Here is a 5,477-nt window from a genome sequence, read left to right on the forward strand (position 1 = left end):
TTTTGATGCTTGTTAAATTCCAACGGCAAACTCCCAGTGGCTTTGAAGTTTGCTATGTCTGCAAACCAGGGTGCTTTGTGAATTACCATGAGCTGTTCATCAGGGAAGCACTCATTTATATGTGTGCTTTGTGTGCTTCCTTCTTCACATGGTATTCTTGATAAATGGTCTGCCACCTTGTTCTCTACACCCTTCTTGTCTTTGATTTCAATATCAAATTCCTGCAACAAAAGAACCCATCTAATAAGTCTTGGTTTGGATTCTTGTTTAGCAAGTAAGTATTTTAAAGCTGAATGATCAGTGAAGACAATGACTTTAGATCCAATGAGATAGGATCTAAATTTGTCAAATGCAAAGACTATTGCCAAGAGTTCTTTTTCGGTGGTTGTGTAATTCCTTTGGTTATCATTCAAGACCTTACTGGCATAATAAATCACATGTACCAAATTGTCTTTCCTTTGTCCTAACACTGCCCCAATAGCAAGGTCTGATGCATCACACATCAGTTCAAAAGGTAGGTTCCAATCAGGTGGGGCAATGATAGGTGCAGAGGAAAGTTTTTGCTTCAAAAGTTCATAGGCTAGCATGCAATTTTTATCAAATACAAAGGGTGTATCAGAGACAAGTAAGTTACTCAAAGGTTTGGCTATTTTAGAAAAGTCTCTAATAAACCTTCTGTAAAATCCAGCGTGTCCCAAAAAACTCCTAACTGCCTTGACATTACTTGGTGGAGGTAGTTTTTCAATGAGTTCCACCTTAGCTCTGTCCACCTCAATGCCTCTATTGGAGACTTTGTGGCCAAGGACTATTCCTTCTGTGACCATGAAATGACACTTTTCCCAGTTTAATACTAGGTTGGTCTCTTGGCATCTCTTAAGCACCAAGGCAAGGTGGTGTAGGTAGCTAGGAAAAGAATTTCCAAACACAGAAAAATCATCCATGAAAACTTCAATAAACTTTTCGATCATGTCCGAAAAGATGGACAGCATGCACCTTTGGAAAGTTGCAGGTGCATTGCACAATCCAAAGGGCATGCGTCTATACGCAAACACTCCATATGGACAAACAAATGATGTTTTCTCTTGATCTCTTGGATCAACTACTATCAGATTATAGCCTGAGTATCCATCCAGGAAGCAATAGTAAGCATGTCCTGCAAGCCTTTCAAGCATCTGATCCATGAATGGAAGTGGGAAATGATCTTTTCTGGTGGCTTCATTGAGCTTCCTGTAGTCTATGCACATCCTCCACCCAGTAACAGTTCTTGTGGGTATGAGTTCGTTCCTCTCATTTGGCACCACAGTTATGCCACCTTTCTTGGGAACTACATGGATGGGACTAACCCATGGGCTATCAGAAATGGGGTAGATTACCCCTGCCTGCCATAACTTCATGACCTCCTTTTGTACCACTTCTTTCATGACGGGATTCAATCTTCTCTGAGCTTGAATGGAGGGTCTAGCATCCTCTTCTAATAAGATTTTATGCATGCATATGGATGAACTTATCCCCTTCAAATCAGCTAGGGTCCATCCAATGGCATCTTGATGAGTTTGTAGCACCTTGATCAATTCTTCTTCCTGTTCTTGGCTCAGGGCAGCGCTAATGATAACAGGATGGCTCTCACCACTACCCAAGTATGCATACTTGAGATTAGGGGGCAATGCTTTGAGCTCAAGTTTTGGTGCTTCCTTCTCTCCTTTCACTCTCTCTGGCATGCTTGGCATGGTTGTTTCAGCAGCCTTGATGTCACTAACTTCAATATCCTTTGTGAACTGCTCCTCTGTCACTTCCTTTGTTGTTTCCTCAAAGGTTTCTTGTATTGCAATATCCACTACATCCACCCTCATGCATTCCTTTAGTGATTCTGATGGATAACTCATTGCCTTGAATACGTTAAACACCAATTTCTCATCATGTAATCTAAGAGTGAGTTCACCCTTTTGGACATCTATGATGGCTCCAGCAGTAGCCAGGAAGGGTCTTCCCAGAATTATTGAAGCTTTGGCTTCTTCCTCCATATCTAACACCACAAAATCAGCAGGAAATATAAAATCTCCCACTTTCACCAACAAATCCTCAACTATCCCATGCGGGAATTTAAAGGTTCGATCTGCCAATTGGAGGGCCATTCTTGTTGGTTTGGCTTCCTCAATCTTCATTCTTCTCATCATTGCTAGAGACATCAAATTGATACTGGCTCCTAAGTCACACAAGGCCTTCTCTACCATGACTTCTCCTATGATGCAGGGGATTTGGAAGCTGCCTGGATCCTTCAATTTCTGAGGCAATTTGTGCTGAATGATGGCACTGTATTCTTCAGTTAACAACACAGTTTCCTCATTTTTCCAGCTTCTCTTCTTGGTCATTAATTCCTTTAAGAATTTTGCATAGAGTGGCATTTGTTCTATTGCCTCAGCAAACAGAATGTTGATTTGAAGCTTCTTGAAAATCTCCAAGAATCTGGAGAATTGGCCATCCTTTTCACTTTTCATCAAACGTTGAGGATATGGTGCTTTAGGTGTATAAGGCTTCAGGACCTCTTTTTCTTTTTCTTTTGTTGCAGACGGTGTAAAAGATTGTCCTTGTTCCTTGTCTCTCACATTTTCCTTTGCTTCATCCTCTGTGGTTTCCTTTGAGATCTCCTTTAGCTTCTTTCCACTTCTGAGGGTTATGGCCTTACATTCTTCCCTTGCAATAGCCTTGGCAGCATGAGAAACGCTTGGCCCAGGGGTTTGTTTAGACAAATACACAATTTGATTTTCTAGCTTCTGGATGGCAGCTCCTTGGTTTTGCAAGTTAGAATTTACTTCTTCCTTAAAAGCTTTCAATTCGATTATGTCTTGACTCATGGTTGCAAGCATTCCTTCTATCCTGTTTAATTGGTCTTGAAATTGTTGGTTCAGATTAGGTTGGGCAGGTTGATTATTTTGGCCATGATATGGTGGTTGGGAGTAAGTGTTTTGTGTGGCTTGGTATGATCTTTGGTTGGAGTTGTAAGGTTTGTGGTTTTGTGGTTGGGTTTGCTGGTTTCCCCACCCAAAGTTTGGGTGGTTTTTCCATCCTGGGTTGTAAGTGTTGGAGTGTGGATCATATGATTGCTTTTGTTGGTTTCCCACATAGTTGGCCTCTTCCCAATCACCTCCTTCAATGCTTACTTCCTCTTGATCTTGTGTGTGTATTGCAGCCACTTGATTTGTGTCTAATTTCCTGGTGAGCTCTGCTAGTTGCTTGGCAAACACCTTGTTTTGGGCTAGAATTGTATCAACATGGTTCAGCTCCATGACTCCCTTAGTGTTGTGCCTTTCTGAAGCATAATAGTACTCATTCTCAGCCACTGTCTCAATCACTTCAATGGCTTCTTCCACAGTCTTCTTCCTGTTCAATGAACCTCCTGATGAATGGTCTACAGCCTTCCTTGATTCATAAGAGAGTCCATCATAGAAAATATGCAATTGCACCCAGTCATGGAACATGTCTGGTGGGCATCTCCTTGTCAAATCCTTGAACCTCTCCCATGCTTCGTAGAGAGTTTCACCATCTTATTGTTTAAAAGTCTGAACCTCAGATCGAAGCCTATTGACCTTTTGTGGGGGGTAGAAACGTGCCAGAAACTTGCTTTCCACCTCATCCCAGGTTGTTAGGCTCCCCCTTGGGAATGATTCCAGCCACTTAGCTGCCTTGTCCCTAAGTGAAAATGGGAACAAGAGCAGTTTATAGGCATCTTCCTGGACTCCATTGGACTTCACAGTGTCACAAATTCTCAGGAATTTTGTGAGATGTTGGTTTGGATCTTCATTAGCACTTCCACCAAATGAACAATGATTCTCCACCAGTGATATTAGCTGTGGTTTGAGTTCAAAATTGTTGGCCTGAATGGGTGGTTTCTGAATGCTGCTACCACAATTCCTAGAGGTTGGGTTTATGTATGAACCAAGAACCCTCCTCTCAGGAATGGCATTGTTTCCATCAGCCCTCTCATGGTTGTGAACTTCTCTATCCATGTTGAGATCTAGAGCTTCCTCAAAATTGTCCTCAGATTCTCCTTCAGATTCTTCTTCTCCCAGTACTCTCTTCCCTATTGCTTCCCTTCTAAGTCTATGAAGGGTCCTCTCTGGTTCGGTATATGGAGGAGTTGATATCTCTCCTCTCCTACCTGTCATACAAGAACACACCACAAGCAACAAACAAGTGGAATACCCTTGGTTACTGGAAGAGTATGGTTAGAACAGTTGAGGAATTAATTCAAATAGTTAGTGGGTCAGTGAGTTATTTGCTTGAATTGAAAGGCACAAGAAGAAAAAGCAAATAACAGAGTGCAGAAATTAAAATTCAACAAGTAACTTGAACTAAATTAATAAAACAAGAAAAATGCTCAATCTAGTTAACTTCCAATTTGAGAATTGTCAATCGAAAACCAATCCCCGGCAACGGCGCCATAAACTTGATGTGCATAAACTTGATATGCTACGATTTAGGAAATTGCACGATCGGCAAAATTCCTTCCGGCAAGTGCACCGGTTATCGTCAAGTAAAAACTCACAATAGAGTGAGGTCGAATCCCACAAGGATTGGTTGAATGAGCAATTCGGATTAGAAGTGTGTTCTAGTTGAGCGGATCAAGATTTAGATGAGAATTGCGGAATCTTAAATTGCATGAATTAAAGAGCGAGAAGTTAAAGTGCTAAAATTAAAAAGGGATGGGGGTGATTGCATGAATGGAAATTGCAGAATGTAAATAGAAAGTGTAGATCAGAAATGGGGAGTTCATTGGGTGTTAGGAGATATTGAGATCTCCGAATCAAAACATTTTTATCTCTTCCTCAACCAATGCATTCATTGAATTTTGCTTGGCAATCTTATATGATTGGATCCCAATCCCTTGGCTCACCAATTCTCTCTAAAAACAAACAAATTCCCAATCCCTTGGTTTAAATGTTCATAAGAAGAGATGATGCTCGATCACTGATTATACCACACAGTTTCATGAACCACAATTTGGTAGGATTACATGTCACAATATCCATCCAAACCCCAATTCAATTCACTGTGAGAAAGCTTCTCTAGCATGAATCCTCCATTCCTTTCCCAAGGTTCCGAAGGATTCCAATTATGGGTAGTTTCTTTCCCAAGACAACTACCCAATGGAGTTAGATCGAGAAGCTTTCTAACAAAATTCAAGAGAAAAGATTGAAGAAGAAGATAAAACTATTATTGATTCATTGAATTACAATAGAGCTCCCTAACCCAATGAAAGGGGTTTAGTGAGTCATAGCTCTGAATTCAATTACAAAAAGATGAAAAATTCTCAAGTGTCCAAAAGTCCTAACTAACTTCAATTCTATCCTATTTATACACTTTCTAAATTGAGCTTCTGTTGTGTTTCTTGGGCTTTGAGGCCTTTCCCTGATTTCCTTTTGCTTTAGGTTTATGGTCCATAATCCTGATGAGGCTGTGATCCAATTCTGTAACATTCA

At 40.8% G+C, this 5,477-nt stretch overlaps 1 non-coding gene across 1 annotated transcript; it reads left to right on the top strand.

Moving 5' to 3' along the window:
- The first annotated feature begins 3,474 nt into the window (after positions 1-3,474).
- LOC130953620 (small nucleolar RNA R71) lies at positions 3,475-3,578 on the top strand. Its single transcript, XR_009075782.1, has one exon. It is a non-coding gene; the product is annotated as a small nucleolar RNA R71 (small nucleolar RNA).
- Positions 3,579-5,477: the final 1,899 nt, after the last annotated feature.

This window comes from Arachis stenosperma, chromosome 9 (genome assembly GCF_014773155.1).
Source record: "Arachis stenosperma cultivar V10309 chromosome 9, arast.V10309.gnm1.PFL2, whole genome shotgun sequence".
Lineage (NCBI taxonomy): Eukaryota > Viridiplantae > Streptophyta > Magnoliopsida > Fabales > Fabaceae > Arachis > Arachis stenosperma.